The 19646-nt window shown below is 33.2% G+C and overlaps 1 protein-coding gene across 5 annotated transcripts in view; it reads right to left on the bottom strand.

Moving 5' to 3' along the window:
- Atg9 (autophagy-related protein 9) overlaps nucleotides 1–19646 on the bottom strand; it is a 363261-nt gene that overhangs the window by 282805 nt on the left and 60810 nt on the right. Inside the window, exon 2 of one of the 5 annotated variants that reach the window (XM_089598547.1) lies at nucleotides 19263–19454. The exons of the other annotated variants lie outside the window; for them this stretch is intronic. The gene's annotated coding sequence lies outside the window, so the exon portion shown is untranslated. The remainder of the gene's footprint in view (nucleotides 1–19262; nucleotides 19455–19646) is intronic. 5 annotated transcript variants of the gene reach the window in all.

The following is a 19646-nucleotide window of genomic DNA, read 5'->3' as shown; positions in this document are numbered from 1 at the left end:
CCTCAAAAAGAACCGGAAATTATCCCACGTGAAGTACCAAAACAAGTACATAAGGAACTCCAGGAAAAAGGACCGGAAAAAGTCCCACAAAAAGTACTGAAAAAGGTTCCACAAAAAGTACCGAAAAAAGTCCCTGAAAAAGTACCGCAAAGAATACCAGAGAAAGTACCGGCAAAAATCTCGGACTAAGTACCTGAAAAAAGCCCACAAAAGGAACCGGGAAAAGTCTCGGAAACAAAACCACTAGAAGTCCCAGAAAAAGTCTCGCAAAAATTACTAGAGAAAGTCCCACAAAAACAACATAAGGAAGTCCCACAAAAAGAACCGCAGAAAGTTTTGGAAGAAGTACCCTAGAAAGTCCCTGTTAGCAGTATGGAAGTGTGGGTATGTGATCGGGCAATAAAATGTACAACACTGTCGTTTTTATTAGAAAACACGGACACGTTTATTCTCACTATCTTCAGTGTATGCTATCTTTAGTCTTAACAATTAAGGATACAATCGTAAGCTGAACTGAAATAAAGCAAGATCAAATCAAAAGGAAAATACCAAAAGCAGGGAGTGCGTATCGACTGACTGACTGGCCGCGCGAGAGTGAGTAAACTATAGGTATTAGACGCGAAAGTGCAGCGTCACGGCGTCTCGTTTTCTTGCTATTGTGAATGCGTTAGAATTCAGTTACAAGCGCCAAATATACATCTAACACTCCGTCCCGTTCGTATCTGAATTTAACAAAACAATATAAAATAAAAAAAAAGGAAAGACATATTGGATTATTAACACTGAGTAATCATATTTAAATGAAAAAGTAATTAGCTGAAGATGTGGAACAGGTCGGCTTCTTGATCACTCATTGGGGTTGGTTGTAACGAGCTAAAACATACACAGAGAGATACATTAATCGGCATGTCTACTATCATTATCTATCTATTATCAATTTATTAATTTTACTATCTCAAGTTCAAGTTTAATTATCATGCAATTTACACTGATTAACATTCAAAATTTCTTTCGTTAGTCTTTCATGCAGTTCAAACGACAGGGGTTTTGTAAAAATGTCTGCTAGTTATTCCTTGAATGGAATCCATTTAACGATTATTTTTCCTCTGGATACACATTCCTAAACGTAGTGAGCATTGATCTCAGTCATGTGACTTAGTCTTTTGCCACCATCTATATTAGCACTTGCTCCGGCAGCTTTGTTGTCACACCAAAAGTCCGCAGGCAACAGAATGTATGACAGTATTAAGCTGATTGAGTGTTCCAATCTTATCAGCTCCTGCCTTGCATCACACATCGCCACGTATTCTGCCTCGCAGGTTGAGATTGCAACGCAACTCTGTTTTCTCGTCTTCCCAGCAACTGTATCGCAATACAATCTTATGAGGTATCCACCTATCGTAATTGAGCCTTTACAGTCTGCCAAACTCGCATCATTCTCTAGTCAACAGTTGGGCAGATTTAGTGTCTGCTTAATACATTCACAGAGTGCGAGATGTCTGGTCTGACTGTGTTAGCCAGATACAGCAGGCTTCCAACTGCTTCTCTGTGAGGTACATTTTCTTTAGTTTTAGTTTTGTTCAGTTCTCCAGTTTCTTTCGATTTTTATCTGTCTTTTCTTTGCCGATTCAGGGCTTCATTTATCACCATTGGTGTTCTTTGTGGTTTTGAGTCGGTGAATCCAAATTTTTCCAGAACTTTGTCAAAGTATGGTGTTTGCGTAAGTGAAATTGAATTCTGTTTTCTATCTCTTTTTGCTGTGATAACTAGAAAAGTGCCAACCTCACCAAGATCTGATATCTCAAAGTCAGACTGCAGACCAATCTTAATTTCTTTTGATTTACTTACCAATTTCTTGCTATCATGATATCATCTTCATATGGAATCAAGATTAAAAGGTTAACTTTTTCTTTCCATGCGTAAAGGCAAGTTTCACTGGTGTGCATTTGTGATACTAGTTTCAGTGCAGCACCACACGAAAACACTCGTTCCATTTCTTCAAGCTGATCTTGAGTCTATAAAGGGCTTTTTTTAGATTACACACTTTGTTTTTCTTACGTTAATTTTCGTCAAGCAGACCTTCAGGAAACTCTATATTTATTTATTCCTTGATTGAAACATTCATGAATGCTGTCTTGACATCCAGCAGACAAGTTTCAAGATTAAATTTATTAAAAGTTGATATTACCGATCTCACAAGAGCCAACCCAGAGACAGGGGCATAAGTCTCTTGCAAGTCGTACTTATTTCTATCTTTAAAACCCACGAATCACCAACCTTACTTTAAATGTCGTGGTTCCCATCTTCGTCTATCTTCTTCTTTAGGACTCGTTTGGAATCTATGATGTTTGGCTTGCTTCCTTTAACATTCATAGTTGGTCTATCTACAATTTTCCATACTTGATTTTATGCATCGACTCCAATTCTTCGTAAATTGCTTTGAAGTTTTCTTGAACAAGCTCTTTATTCTTCTTCGGTTGTCCTCATTTTATCTTGACTCATTGTTCTCCCTCCGTTTCTAATAATACTTTAAGACTATCTTTACCAAACTTAATGATCCATTCATCTTATTTAATGTCTGTCTTATAATTATTTCAGTTTGCTATTTTACCACTTCCCCAGACATTTCTAAATACAAGTCTTTGATGAAATCTTACACCCGGAACCTCATAAAATTTCCATCCTTTGGTCTTAGAAAAATGTAGCCGGTAGTAGTATAGCCAACCAGTACTACTCGTATACTTTGTGGGCTGTATTTGGTTCCAGTGTTCCTGTGTATCTTAATAAAGGCTACACGACCAAATCTTATTTGATTTATTTCTATCTTTAGATTGGGGGTAAAATTTCCTAAGGGAGCTGTTATTTTGTTGGACAGGTGTGGTGTGCGATTGATTTGTCCTGAAACGCCATTGTATTGAAGATTGTCTGGAGAAACCTGTTGAGACTCAGCTTCCAATCTCTGGAGAATTTACACCGTTCGACCTCCTGCAAACTCTGTGCCTTGGTCAGTTCTGTAATAGCACATCTTTGCATTCAAGTCCAGTAGATTTCATGCACTGGTCGCAAAATTTGTCCATACAATTTCTTGCTTTACTTTTCACTTTCACAGGTTATGCCATCGTCAATATTAAGTAGTCGTCTGTGTACACTATCATAAATTTGTATCTTTTAGAATGAGTTGTTTCGATGCCCTTTCTCTTCTAGTGTTCAACGGCATTCTTTAAATTTTAGCAGTATGACACACCTCGCATAATGCAATGAAGTGATCGAACACAGACTTATTCTAATCTTTATTGTCCAAAAACTTTTTCTGCACTCCTTAAGATATTCCAACGATAAATGCCTGAATCTTGCGTTTTAGAGCATGGCTCTGCTATTTTTATTAAGTATTTTATACCTTTATATAAAGGGACTTTAAGCCTCTGAAATCTCACCGATCATTAGTTCTTTACTATCATGAATTTTTCTATCTTTAATGGTTTTCTCAGACTCATTTTGTTGAGCAGTATCTACACAATCGTTTTCAGATCCATTGTTTGGGATTATAGGTCAGCTTTTACTATAATTGGTACTAACTTCCTGAATCTTCTCAGCCATTGCCGCAGAGGCACATTCTATCATTAAGCAATCTATAATTTCTTTACACTTCTTGTTGTTGCTTGTACTCTGACCATCTTGCACTAGTTTCACTATCCAATGAAGACTCTGTAGGCATCGGAAATTAACGTCTCGTTAGAGCGTGGGTCAAATATATCTATCTTAAGGTTATCTAAATAGATACATATGCACCTATTAACAAGCTGACGAAGCGACAGCAAGTTTCCAGCGAGAATATTGGCGCATATCACTATATCTAGGACCATTTTGTTTTTGTTATTACTACCCGAAACCCACCTTTCTCCCTCCGCTCTCAAGTTCACGGAGGAATTTTTATTCGCGCATTCAACCAATTTTCTTTCATAAATTTTTAGTTTCCTCCGTGCGCGTGGAGAGCAAAGTTTAGGGTCCAACAACAAACATACTACTCGATGCATTAGATCTAAGCAAGTCTATATTACTTTAACCTTCTTTACACTTCCCTTAAATATTTATAGGACAAGCCATTTTCGCTTTTAAACAGTCTATTAGAATCTGCAATTTTCACATCTGGTACTTTATTGACAAACTAATGGTAAAAGTCATCTCTTTTCTCGTCTTTAAGAAAACTCTGAGTTTTACTAACAAGTTTGAAATCTATCAAAATCCATTCAAAATCCATCTTAATCTATCGAGGAATTAGCAAAATTTAACATCACTTTGCTTTGCAGGATCAAATCTAGCAGTGTGAATTTTGTTGTATATTTGATACGCCTTCATCTGTATATCACTTCTTTTCATATCATTAATTTTTGCACTATTACCATAGGATAATTAAAAAAAAATACTCTGTTTTAATAATCTAAGGATAATCTATCTAGTGTTAAATTTAAAGTCTGCTCTCTATCTTCAGTCAACTTTTGAATCCCCTAAATATCTTTCTTGTGGGCTCCTGGCTTCTTAAGTCAATTCTATCGTAAGATTATTTTTTATGCCTGCCATTTTCATATGCAAATTATCTATCTGTTTCTTTAAATTATCTTTTCTATCGTTCAGATCCTTTGACATGCTATTTATAGTTTATGTATTAATCGAATCTTTTTTTTTTTTTTTTTTTAAATATTTAATGTGTTATCTTGTTAGAATAATCTTGTATTAAGTAAATCTATCTTTCTATTTTTTTAAAGCTTTAATTTGCTTTCTTGATAAAATAATCTTGTATCAATCAAGTCTATCTTTCTATTTTTCAAAGCTTTAATTTGCTTTCCTGTTAAAATAATCTTGTATCAATCAAGTCTATTTTTCCATTCTTAAATCTTTGCTATTTTTAGTTGGGGTATCATCAAAACTATCTTTCCATTTTTATATCATTAATTTGCCATCTTGATAAGGTATGAATCAAATTTATTTTTTTTTTATCTCTCAAATCTTTATTTTTGTCTTTAGATGAGGTATCAATTAAATTTATTTCTTTATCTCTCAAATCTTCATTCTTGTCTTTAGATGAGGTATTAATCAAATTTATTTTTCTATCTCTCAAATCTTTATTCTTGTCTTTAGATGAGGCATCAATCAAATTTTTTTTTCTTTCTCTCAAATATTTAGTTTGCTATCTTGTTAAAGGTTCCCTTTGTTTATGTTTATCTTAAATTTTGTTTGCACGTGACTTATTGTATTAAAATCTTCTATCTTTAATCAGTCTAAAGAACCTTTAACTGGAATGTGCTGCTTGTGTTAAGGAATAGTGTAAATTATACCTTCACGTTTTTCCATTAAGTTAAACTGATCTCCTGTATCGTAATCGTCCCTTATATCTCCTATAATAACTCAGATCAAGTTATATATATTACTTCCCAGTGACCATTTTAAACCTATTTGTGTCACCGGGAAGCATGAGAAAGCACGCACACACGAGCTCAATGCATGCGCACTACTTATGGGACGAGATACATCAGATGACTGAAACATGCAAACGTAACATGTCTATAGTCATACACAATAGCAGCACAATTCCAATGCGATCGAGCACAATTGTATGCCTGTTATTACGATGTGCTTACGCTTATTACACCAAAATTGGAAATTTTAAATTTCTGCATTTTGGTTTGAGTCGGCATTTACCTCTAGTCTGAGCGTGAAAATCCGAGAGGATCGAGGTTGCACTGTACGGGGACTTGGAAAAGTAAACAAGTCCATCTTAGATGGCCGCTCCGCGCGCGCCATCAGCTACCAAGCCTACTGAAAGGAACATATACGCCCGGTCTGACCGAACGCAAGTCATGGCAGAAACGAAAGTCCCTCTCCCCACTTTGAGGCGTCTCCCTCAGCGGTAGCTATAGCTGTAGCAGCCAAACGAAAATCCTCGTACCCCAATGCAAGCCTGCCTCACGAGAGGAAAAACACGTGCCGACTCTTGACCCTTGAGAATTACAGAGTACTAGCTTTATGAAACGCTTCACAAATCCTATCCACTGTCATACCCATCATATCTATAACATATATTATTACCACTCTTATGCAATTTCGGTTTCGAACCATCGAAAAATAAAACACATTATGTCAACATAATGACCGACAAAGACATCATAAGCATCATTATCAGCTACTTACTTTCTTTCTTCCGTAAATCCCTCACAATCCCTCTCACCTTGCCAGCTGTCACCTCCCCGATCTGCTCGGTCTCACCAGTGGCTGATGTCAATCTCTACGCCGCCTCGTCGACGGCCTGTAAGAAAAGGGACGCAAGAAAACGCGGAGGGCAAAAAAAAGTGCAAGCAAACGCGAGATGGGCTCGATCACAGAGAAAAAAATGGCGGCTAGCGGAGGTCTTGAATACACAACCACACTACACTTTTAAGGCCCATAACCTGTTAGCAGTATGGATGTGTGGGTATGTGATCGGGCAATAAAATGTACAACACTGTCGTTTTTATTATAAAACACGGACACGTTTATTCTCACTATCTTCAGTGTATGCTATCTTTAGTCTTAACAATCAAGGATACAATCGTAAGCTGAACTGAAATAAAGCAAGATCAAATCAAAAGGAAAATACGAAAAGCAGGGAGTGCGTATCGACTGACTGACTGACTGACCACGCGAGAGTGAGTAAACTATAGGTATTAGACGCTGAAGTGCAGCGTCACGGCGTCTCGTCTTCTTGCTATTGCGCATGCGTTAGAATTCAGTTACGAGCGCCAAATATACATCTAACAGTCCCGCAAAATGTATTAGAGAAAGACTCGGAAACAGTACCGCCAAACGTCCTGGAAAAGGCACCGCAAAAAATACATGAGAAATTCCCGCAAAAGAAAAAACGGGAAAAAGTACCGAAGAAGGTTCCAGGAAAAGTACCCGAAAAAGTCCCGATAAAAGTACCGGAAAAAGTCTCGGAATCAGTACCGCAAAAAGTGCCGAAAAAAGTACCGCAAATAGTACATGAGAAATTTCCGCAAATAGTACCAAAGAAAGTGCAGCAAAAGTACATAAGAAAGTCCCACAAAAAGTACCATAGAAAGTACAAGAGAAAGTCTCGGCAAAAGTCCTCGAAAAAATCCCGTAAAAAGTACCAGAATGTGTCCCAAAAAAAATACCAGAGACAATCCCGAAAAAAGTACCGGAGATAGTCCTGCATAAAGTACCGTAAGAACTCCTACAGTAAGTACTGGAAATGCGCTTCCGCAAACAGTACAAAAAAAAACCTCGGAAAAAGTACCGGAGAAAGTCTTAAGTAATAAACGACTTCTTACAGTGAAAATATCGTCCTTATAAAAAATATCAATTACGTAGCAACTAAAAATTATCGACTGTCTACACCAATCGATACTGAAGGAAACTTAGGAGGACTTCAGGGGATTGAAGGTTACACAAGGGGACTTTAGAGGTCTTGAGGGGGCTTTGGAAGACTTGAGAGGACTTGAAGGGACTTCAGTGGACTAAAGAGAGCTCTGGGGGATCTAAAGGACTTAAGGGGGCTGAAAGGGACTTCAAGAGACTGAAGAAGACTTAAGGGGACCTTAGGGGACTAGAGGGTACACGATGAGACTTTAGGAGACTTTGGAGGAGTTGAGGGGACTTCAGAGGACTTTAGAGGACCAAAAGGGACTTCAGGAGACTTGGGTGGATTTAAGGTGACTTCAGTGGACTTTAAAAGACTGAAGGGGACTTTGGGTGGCTTAAGAGAACTTTAAAGGACTAAAGAAATCTTTGGGGGACTTTAGGGGACTATACAGGACCTATAGAAATCTCTGGGCGACTTATGGGGGCTTTAAGAGTTTTAAGGGAACTTAAGGGGACTGAAGGGTACAGAAGGGGACTTTAGGGGACTCTAGAGGTCTTAAGGGGGCTTTGGAGGACTTAAAGGGACTTGGATGGACTTAAGTGAACTTTGGATGACTTGAGAGGACTCAAGAAGAATTCAGAGGACTTAAGAGAACTAAAAAGACTTTGTAGAGACTTGGCAGTGACTTTACACAAAAGGTACGGGAAAAAGTTTTATAGTACTTTTGTATAAACTCAATAGCATGTACAGTTTGTGCCTGAGAAGTCTTGCAAAAAATACCAGAGAAACTTTTGGAAAAAGTCCCTTAAAAATACCGGAAAATATCCTGCGTGAAGTACCGGAAAAAGTACAAAAAAAAGTGCAGCGAAAAGTACCAAAAAAAGTCCCACAAAAAGTACTGGAAAAAGTTCCACAAGAAGACCCGAAGAAAGTCCCGGAAAAAGTACTGCAAAAAATACCGGAGAAAATACTGGCGAGGATCTTGGACTAAGTACCTGAGAAAGTCCCGCAAACAGTACCAGAAGAAGTCTTGGAAACATAACCGCTAGAAACCTGGAAAAAAGTACTGCTGAAAGTCCTAGTAATAGTCCTGCAACAAATATCGAAGAAAGTACCAAAAAAAAAAAAAAAACATAAGCAAGTCCAGCAAAAGGTATCGGAAAAAGTTTTGCAAAACTTCAAAAATTAAAAATTAAAAAAACAAACATCAAAAATTAATTAAAATAATATTAAATTCGATAAATTTATTGTGCTTACAACGAACTTTTAAAATATTATTAATTTAATATAATAATTCTAAACTTATAAAATTTATACTCGGGATCTTTTCTGTTACTTCAAAAGCCATGGGTAACGCCTATAAAGTTTTTCCATGCCACTTTTTCGTTTTTGGTCATTTTATTTTCAAAATCCGTATCGTTCCATAAAGCTTTGACTTACGGACCATCAAAACTCCTTCACTGATTTTGGGCTTTTGACAATCTAGGAAATTAAAATATTATGTACTTAAAAGCCTCCTTGTTTCTTCGTTTTATTGCTTTTACAAGCTTTTAAATAAGTCTTAGTTTTATATGCAAAGGTGTTAGTAGGACTTTTTTAACAGGTACTAAAGAAGATTTTAAAATATTTTTTGAACCTGGTGTCATATGTTCTCTGGATGGCAACTTTGTTTTAACGTAATGTTGATCCCGATATATATATATATATATATATATATATATATCGGCAGTCCCATTCACATAAAAAACAAGGGAACTTAGTAAATCCACATTGTGGTCCAAGTAAGATTGTAAAATTTTTAGATCACCACACAGTTTCCAATTATGCTCATTATATCTGAAGTTTTTTATTTTCGTACTTTTTTTGCAATAATACAGAATGAGCAACTAGTATTGGTGCATAAACATTACCATTGTGTAAGAGTACACCTTTCAGACTTCTTGTTGAAGAGTCTCAAAAAAGACACCACTCATTGAATCGTATATAATGCAGTCGAATTCGTTTATCAGACCAGTCACATCTGAGCAGTACACTAAACTCTCCTCTTTGGCAAAAAACTGCCTAAATTAACTCTTTCTGTTGCGGTAAAAACTAAACTTACTTTTTGGCAACAGACAACTTTTTTCTCGGATTATAGAGGCTAACAATTCAGCATTTTCTTTGGATAGTCCCAGATCTCTAATTAAGTCACTGAGTTCATCTTGATTAAATATTTTCTTTTTTACAAGATTTTCATCTGAATATTCATATTCACTTATAAATTTTTTTTCAGCCTTTGACATAATGTTCAATTTATCTCATTAGTATGTTAACTTCATAAATTAATATTATAATTGATAGACATAAACATTATCTTCTTCTGACATTTGCATTTCAAAGTCGTAGTTCTCAGAGTAATTAGACTTTGACGAGCTCAGGTAAGATGGATCTTTAGTAATCTTTTCAGGGTAAGTAATTGAATTACATTTAGGATATATAATCGTATGTTTATTCTTAGAATTAAAACCTTTAGTCTTACATAAACAAAAAAAAGCCTGTTTCATGATTTTCAGGCTGTCTCTAGAGTGCAAGGTTTGAAAAACGTTTAGCTTCTATGTTTCCCTTTTCAAAACTTTCACAAAATTTTTCTCTACTGTGACACACCATTATTTTAGAGAGGCTCATAATTACAGAAAATGTTTTTTAAGCAGTAAGAAATTAATGCTAGAACGAGCCACAGCATAAATGAACTCTCATCTGTCGATAAAAATTAAATATAGCTATAAATAGTAACTTTAATCAGACATAAGCCAAAGTACATACATAATACCTATAAATACTCACGAGTACAGTAAAGTATAGTATAATAAATCTTTATATGTAATTATATAAACACGTAGGTGTATTTTTTAATGGCTTGTTGGTAAGATTAACCACTATATTTCAATCAGAAACTTAGAATTCACTTTACTAGCGTGGTGTCAGTAAAGGTATATGGTTGTTGATAAAAGAAAACATTTTTCTTATTTCACTTTATGCTCATCATTTTTTATTTATCTACATTTTTCTTTGTGTAATATTTATAAAACAAATAAAAATGTAAAAGTATTGGAAAGAGTAAAATAAAAATTTTCTTATTTCATTAACAACCATACGCCTGAATTGACACTACGCTAGAGAAATAAAATTTAATTGTGCAAAGTATTCTATGCTTCTTCTGTGAATGGGAAAGTTGTGCACGTGATGAATTCTAGTTTAAAAAAGAACGTTTGTATAATATACGTCACATGTGGCACCAGCACTATAAAAGAATGCCCACTACTTTGAAGTTATAGTAACATCATAATGTAACAGAGACAGCTTTAATCAACTAGTTCTAAATGTTTAAATGTGTTTTTCTATTTTAGAATAAATTTCAGTGTTTTTAGAGGCTTAAAAAGACGAATCACTGCAAAGGTAAGACTAACATAACGTAATCGATATTAGCGTTCTGATATGTATATATATATATATATATATATATATATATATATATGTATATATGTGTATATATATATATATATATATATATATATATATATATATATATATATATGTTATGTTAATCTTATCTTTGGTAGTTTACAGCTCTGTTTAAATATTTTCTTAAGTTTTGTTAGAATAATAAAATAGTTCAGTGATTTCAACTGGAGATATTGACCAACCACGCAAATGTACATGAAAAAGAATATAGTACAACACTATTAAGAAAAAATATCATTTGTATGCATAGAGTTTTGGGTCTTATGTAATCATTTTATGTTTTAAAATATAAGAAAACTCACATTTTAAATTTAAAGATACGTAAAAAACTACATGTAGGTCTTTTAAATTTACAGTTACATTTTTGGTGTTTTTTGGGGTTAGGTTAAAATTATGATGATATAGAGCCATTTATAAGACAAATTCCCATTTTGAATGTAAAGATATGTAGAAAACTACCTCTCGGACTGTTGAATCCACAATTACAAATCAATCTTAGAACTTTATTTTTATCGGTAAGGATTTTTTGGTTTTTTGAGGTTATAAATTTTTTTTACAATGTTGCAGATGTAACTTGGACGTTATTTCAGGTACTCGTACTATACCTAGTATTACTATAGATTTAAGAATCCTTGTGGTATTACTTTGCATTGGAATCTTGAAATTGGCGATTTTTATGATTATTCTTGGTGTTTTCTAAAGTTAGATGGAAATCATGACGTGATGGAGTAATTGAGACCCCAAATCCTAATTCAGCACCTCAAAATACATAACATGCATGTATTTACTTATTGGTACCCTGACATTTTTTGTGGTCCTGTGTTTTCTTAACAAGCTTCTAAAATAAATCCATTACAGCTCAACTATTAAGTTTATAAACACTAAAAATTTAGTGCTGTATGTACGACATAGCCCACTCTTACATTAAGTCTTGACAGTTAGTTAATTATTTTTTACCTTATTCACATTAAAGAGTCAGTGATTTGATTTATTAGCACGCAATTCAACTATTTATTTGTAACGTAAGTGGAAAATGTAATACGTACTAAGCTTTGTATTACCATGTACAACAAAGCTCAAGTATTACATTTTCCACCTACGTTACATTCAATAGATTATCATCTAGAAATAAACACCAAAATCATGAAGTTTTAAACTATTTATTTTTTTTAAACCAAGGCATAATATAATAGTTCTTCATGATTTCAAAATTATATAGTAACAAAATATTTTCCGTATACTTCCAGCTGTTAAAAAACGATAGAATATAATTGCTATGCCATGTTTGGTGTTATTTTCAGTCCGACTTGGCAGAAGACATTCCGTGCTACATTTCCTGTTATAATCAATTTGTTGCATTCTGACGTCTAGTGTGTCTGTCCTTCTCACACTAAAGTCAAAATTTAACCTTTTGTGGTTTGTTCACAATTTTATGTTTCATTTTATATTTTATAGAATATTTTCTTGCAATTTATAAGGTTATTTGGTATCATTGTATATAATGTTTTAACTAAAAACATTTTTATAACATATTCATTTTCAATCAGCTCGATAAGAGCAATAGAAGGACTCTGTATTTCAACATCCTATTGTTCACCCGTAAATACAATGCAATAAGTCGTTGTTATCTTAGCTTTGTAGGTTTCTTACACTTTAAAAGCATAAATTATCTCAGCATAATTAAATTCCTTTCCAATTCTCATTGTTACTCATATTACCGTTTGAATTCTCTGCAACAGCTTTAGACGCGTTCACAATACTGCTCGTAGCTGATACATTCTTACAAAATATGGATTAAATAATATATTTTTGACATTACTGTGTCTATTTCATACAAGAATCTAGAATCAGATTGAAAAAGAAGTGCTAGTTTGTTTTTCAATGATCCAAAAAAGTTTATGTTTAACTGTGCAACATCTTTGCTATCACGTAACGATAACAAACATAACACATAATGTACGATTACATACTTTTTCATCACGGAAGTCGAAAATGCTTGTTAAGTTCTGCTTTCTTCCTTTTCCATCTTCCTTACAATACAAATAGTCTATTCTTCTTTTCGTACTCATTGATATTTTATTACCAAGTATGTTTTAGTACAAAGAAAAAAAGAGAATAGAATGAAGAAAACAAGTTCATTAAAAAATTTTGTCAGGTAAAGAAAGATGTTAAAATATTTTTACGTTACTAATAGTAAAATTCTGCATATTTAAAAAAAATTTTATTATCAAGATCAGTTGTGGGGAGTTTAGATAACTTAATGATTAGCATGCTAATCTCTTCGTTAGAGAAACTTGAGAGCTCATTAGTTCGAGTCCTGTTGAAAATATTGAGATTTTTTCTCGGGCTTTTTTGATGGCACGAGTACTCAGAGTGTCAAAAAATTACTTATCAAAATTTTGAATTGTGGATTTATCTAGTTATGTCTGAACCTAGAGGCTTTCTTTTGTAGAGAAGCCAATGCCTATCCAGCTTATCGCTAAAGTCACTATATATTTTAAAAAAGTCGATACAGTGAGTAAGACAGCTTATTGTAAGAAATACTTTCACTAAACTTGACATTATCTAAAGGTGTGCTTGATGCGATCGCTTCGCTTTGTGAATAGATCTCAGTAGGAGAGATCAGCGAGTCATCTAAGAGGAAATTTAGAAGAGAAGGAGGAATGAAGATTAGTGAAAGATAATAAGGAGGAATGAAAGTTAGTGAAAAAGACAATAACTGCATTGGTTAGGGGTAAAGAGTACATGAAAATCTTAAAAATAGCTGTACGTGAAATTTAAATTCTACGAAATTTGTTGAAATAACGTAAATTTTTAAATTTTGCTGGCTATGTACATACGATTATTGATTCTATGTTAGTATACTTGTCTTAAACATACGCTCACAGTTTCAGCTACATGCAATGTTTCGTTTAAAATGCTGACAGTGGCATACTAAGAGTGTACTCTAAATCAAAAAAATGTTCAAAAGTGGTACAAACTTTTTAGAGAAGATCGGGGGGATGTGAACAACGACACTAGCCCGGGATGCCCAGGTACATCAATAGTTGATAGAAATGTTGAGAAAATGAAGAAAATTGCTATGGTGAATCGTTTAATCATTATGGGAGAAATTGTTGAGAATGTCGACGTATCAGTTGGTCTATGCTACACAAAAACCGTCACATAAGCAAATCATGCATTTGTGGTACTGGCATCGAAACTTAAGTCTAAACGTCCCAATAGAACAATTCTCCAGAGCCGAAATCAAAAAAGTACACCTAGTTATATCAAATGTCAAGGTTTTACTCTCTGTTTTCTTTGATTACCATGACGTTGTGCACCATGAGTTCTTACTACATGATCATACAGTCCTTAAAAAGTATTATCTCTAAGTTACGCACTGCTCACGAGAAGCAATACGAAGAAAATGGTCGGAATTGTGGAAAAACAATTAATGGGTTTTGCATCGTGACAACGCACCTGCTGAGTCTTCATTCATTTTTTGTAATTTTTGGACAAAAATAACACTATAATCATGCTTTAGCCACGGTATGGACTAGGTTTTGCCTTGCGAATTTTTTCAGTTCCCAAGATCAAAGAGACCCATGAAAGGACAGCTTTTTGCAATGATTAAGGAGATAAAAACCGAATCACTGAGAGAGATTAAGGACATACCAAACAGTGCATGTCAGAATAGCTATGAGCATTGAAAAGGACGCTGGCACTAACGTATTTTATCTAAGAGGGGCTACTTTAACGAGAACAAAATAGAAATAAATAAGTAACTATTTTTGAGACATTATGAAAATTTTTCATGAAAAATGTTTTTACGGCAACGAATATTGCAACAACTTAGTACTATGCATCATTTTTTTTAAATAGGTTGTTTCTAACTAAGATAAATGACCCTTTTATGAATAAAAATTTTATCATGCTTGCTTCTTTAGTTCCTCTTAATTGTAAGTTAAAGGTAGCAATTTTAATTTTAGCTTGTGTGATATGAGCTCAGCATTATTACTAGACTTATATTTAAATATAGTTTGTAATTGCAAAAACATTTTATTTTTTAAAAAGATTATGTGATGAAAATGTACACAATGTACAAATGTATAAAACGTTGTACTTAATGTTTCATAATTATGCTCCAATTTGTATTATTTTCTTTAAAAAATAGTTTTAGTATAATATTCCGAAATAATTCAAGTGTCTTTGCCATTACATCATTATTGTATTTAATATAAAGAATTACGATATTCATTTTATTATTATTCCTAAAATTACTTAAATTACTTATTAAAGTTTGGTACCGTGATGCATAAAGTTTGAAAGATAAATAAAATTTAATTTGATCTCTATTTATACAGTCATCTTAAAAACGGGTCGTTTATTTTATGTACACTAAAACTTTTCTTGTGAACTCATGAAGATAATCAAAAAATAACATCTATCACAACATTTTCAAGAATTTAATTGCATGATGAATAAATAAATTCTCATGTTTTACAAAGAGGGACATTTACCATATTTATAGACTTATTTTACTTATAAATTAAATAGTATACTATACAGATATTAGCAATACTTTTGTTTTAAAAAAAATAACAGACACATAACAATAGTAGACCATAAAAATTACATTTTGCTTAAAGTACTAGAATTTATAACAAACTGATTGTATATATTTAATAAAAGTAAAATTTGTTTAAACAGTTGGTTTCTACGAAACTAATAACATGTATGTATCAAGCAGCCACTAAAATAATGATGCATCGTTTGTATAAAATTTTTTTTAAGTATTTGTTTCAATAATATTTATCATTGCTCGTAAAATAAATGTCATGTTCATGTTTACAGTCCTCAAAAATTAAAAAACCGCTACTCAATTATATCTTCTGGTCAGAACCTTTACAGGAATCTAATATGAGCAACTAGATATCGCTACTATGACAACTGAGGCTCCACATACACAACTGTGTCAAAAATAGTTTTTGGACACAAATATAGTTTAAACGTGAATTTTAATACTTTTTTCTGGGGTATCCTGCTATTTGAAGGTCAGCACTGGATAATAAACGAACTATGTAAGCTCGTAATCACTTGGCAACGCACACTGCGATTTACCGTTTTTATAAGAGTTGGTAGGTGTTGTGTTCAGCCTGACATGTAAATCGTCAATACATTCACTTGAGAAAAGACTACTTTACAATTAAGCAACTAAGATAAAGTTTGAAGTTTTTCCAGAATTCTAAACGCTGACGAGGCATCTGAGAGCTAAGTTAATAACAGCGATGTAGCTAGTGATTCCAGTTACAAGGATTTATCACTTGTTTTCCTCTCTCACTCGCTTGATCTCCTCTCTCTTTCCCTCTCTCACTCGCTCACTCTCCTCTTTCTCTCTTTGTACCTCTCTCTATCTCTTTCGAAAGTAAGCGCATTTTTATCCTGCTTGATAACGTAATATGTAATGTTACAATGGCCTTAAAGTATGACCCAATTCAGTAACGAATGTGTTTTTTAGAGACACGTTTACTTTGAAGCAGTGCTAATAAACAGTACATCGGTTGCTTAGATTTTTTCTTGGCTTAATTAGGCTTGAACTATAACTTATTAGAATAAGTCAGGGGAGACAGCTGTGCAGGAGCATTTGCTTTTTGTAAAGTTTTAAGAGCTAGAGACCAGTCAAGATGACTTAGTGGCCAGTGTGGTAATTTATTTTTTTTTTTTTTTTTTTTCATTTTTTCATTCAGTACTTGGACAATAAAGCCAGAAAATATGGGAAAGGAGTAAGTAAGAGAGAGAGAGAGAGAAAGAGAGAGATCACAGTAACGTTAAACGTGTATTGCTCTAGACACTGACATGCATCTCAAGATTTCCACCGAGCGATCGTACAGATTTAGTTGATCCTCGGTGGATAATTTTGGGCGGATGTTTAGAAGCTTTTATGCACTAAAAACTGCTTTAGTACTTGCGATGAGTGGTCACCATCTAGTAAGCAGTAGGTGGGCGCCAAGTCACAAATTTTAATTAGTCACGAAGTTAAAAACGAATTTAAGAAAATAATAGTCACAACTTATTAGTAATTGTCTGAATAAAAAATAATTAATTACAGAATATACTAGACAGTAATATATCAAATAAGGCCCTTCAGTCCAATAAGTTACGTAAAAAAGAAAAAAATTTATTTCATTGGTAGCTGGTACAAAAATTTTTTGACTGCTTTCAGTTCTGTTCAAAAAAAGAGTCAAGATCTTATTATTTACATTAGAATTAATAAAGAACAGCAGCTTTTAAATAATTAAAATGACATAAAAAAAGTGCTAGTCAGAAAATTCATATAATGATTTATTACTATATGAAGCTCTCCGGTACATCAAGTTTCCTAAAAGAAGGAAAATCTAATTTTTTATCTTATTATTAGCAAACAGTAACTTTATAAAACAAGCTTTTTAAAATTTTAAGTTAAGAGAAACGAAGGCAAGTATTTGGAGGCAATCATAGGGTATATAAAGAAATATCACATTTTAACATGTAGGAGGGAATCATCATCGAACACTGGGGATTAGATGAACAAGTTGCAGGAGATAAAAAATTCAGTTATGAATTTAGCTATCTTTTCGGATGGATTTTTAAAAATAAGGACTGTCAGGAGGCCAGTTATGTCCTTTGCACACTTTTTTTTGTAGAGGATCTTTGTAAGGTGTGTAGACAGCAGTCAATAATTATATGTTCATAATCTTGTTCTGGGTAGTTGCACACACATCTGGCTGAATCGATAATTTTCTTTCTATGGAGGCTTTTATTGATGAGTAGTGGTTAGCCTTAATTCTATTCAGGATTAAAATATGTCTTCTTGTTGTATTATAGTTAAAGAACCAAGATTCAGCCGAGTCATTGGAAAAATTTTCAAAGTATTCTTTCCCTTTTAGTGATTCCTTCGATTTGAAAAAAGTTAGAAACCATTCTTTTCTCAAATGGTTAAGGTTTTAAAAGAAATTTGAAGAGGGGACTTTAATAGGCATGTAAAAATTAGTTTTTTTGAGGAGCTTTTTGCTAGAAAGTTAACTTTCTCGTTATCTCAGATGCCAAAATGGGATGGAATCCAGATTAGCTCAATATTTAAGTTTTTATTGAGAAGATTATGTAATTCTTGTTTCAGTTCAAGTATGAGGTAGTAGAAGTTCTTAGCTGTTTGTGGATTAAATGGTATAGTAGTAAAAGTACATTTTTTGAGTCTGTAGAAACGGTGAAGTCGCTCATTTTTTGCTCATTAATAGTTTTAAGAGCAAGGAGGATAGCCAAAGCATTGGCGATGAAAATAGAAGCTTCACCATTGATTTTTTTGCTCCTCTCTAAATGGTGATCCGTGGAGTATATTGCTATGCTTGTAAAGTCTAATCCTTATATACTTAAATGTAACATACATTTTTTTGGCACGACTCTAAATTTTGAACTTTTCTTCCGAACCTCCTCAATTTCGAACGAACTACAGACAGTAAATGAAAAGAACAGAGTTCGAAGATTTTAAGAAAAAACAAAAAAGGAACAGTTATTTGCTCAGAAACAAAATTAGAAACTTACATATCATGAGTTACAAAATTCGTCTTTGGTTTATGATAAAAGAAACATATTCATTAATTTTTGTTTTGCTGTTGAAAAGAAAGTTTGTTTGCAAATAAAAAAAAAAATTATGTTTCATGCTTTAATTAATTTAAAAAAAAGAGTTCAATAAAACTCAAATGTTTCATCATCGTGTGAGATTAACGACTCCTTTTTTCCCCCGTGGAATAAAATTATCAGCAAAAATCCACAGTCCACTCGATAAGTTTTATATCGTCCAAAACACATCCAAGGTAACCAAATTTTGTTATGTGCAAAACTTTTGTCGAGTCAAATAAACTCAAATCTTATTATTTACATGCTTATTAATATAAATCGACCCTATCTAATAACACATTTATATAAAAGTGAGATTTCCGAGTTTTTGTTAGCATTATATCTTTTTCTAATTTTTTTAACAGGAGAATTATGAACACAATTACAAATAAATATATTATGCTGTGAAACCCACGTTAATTAATTAGATAAATTTTCGTCATTCTCTACAAATTTGAAACACACAGATTCTTTAACAACATTTTTACATGAAAACTTATTCCATTTTCTTCCGTCTTAAATCATTCCTTAGTATACCACGCAATACTAAGAAAGTCATAAGAAATTAAGATTTAAAAAAATTTTCTGTTAGAACTATATCTAGTATTCTTCTTTGCAATTTTTTTTAACTGTTAGATAAATTCCTTTTAAGTCAAAAATTCGTGTAGATGTCTTATCTCATCACTAATCTTTCTGAAATAACATGAATCATATAATTTTACAATAAAATAAAGAAAAAACTAGTTATCAAAATTACATAGCAACTTACCTAATTGATGTACTTTTCCATTTTTAGGCTTGTCCGAACTCTCAACTGGCTTCTACATTTATAACAAATCTCATTTCTTATCTTTACGTAAAAATCATGTAGCAGTCATCAAAATCATAGTCTTCAGAAAATTTTGACCACAGCGCCCTCCACTCGTGGTCACAGCTGGCGATCTAAGGGTACTCTCACATACTTTTTAGTACGTACATGAGAGTAAAACAAATTTTTATATTAAAGGATCACACTGTTACAGCTGATCTAAAATTAATTAAAGTTAATGATTCTTAACGTTATATTACTATTTTGAGTAGTGGGTATGCTCGAATAGTATACAAAAGCTATTTATCACTTCCCAACTCAGAGGTTACAGTAAAGTACAGAAAT

This window comes from Copidosoma floridanum, unplaced genomic scaffold, assembly GCF_036245765.1.
Source record: "Copidosoma floridanum isolate Cflo_tuat_1 unplaced genomic scaffold, Cflo_Japanese_pri ptg000006l, whole genome shotgun sequence".
Lineage (NCBI taxonomy): Eukaryota > Metazoa > Arthropoda > Insecta > Hymenoptera > Encyrtidae > Copidosoma > Copidosoma floridanum.
This window is presented reverse-complemented; position numbering and strand designations above follow the sequence as displayed.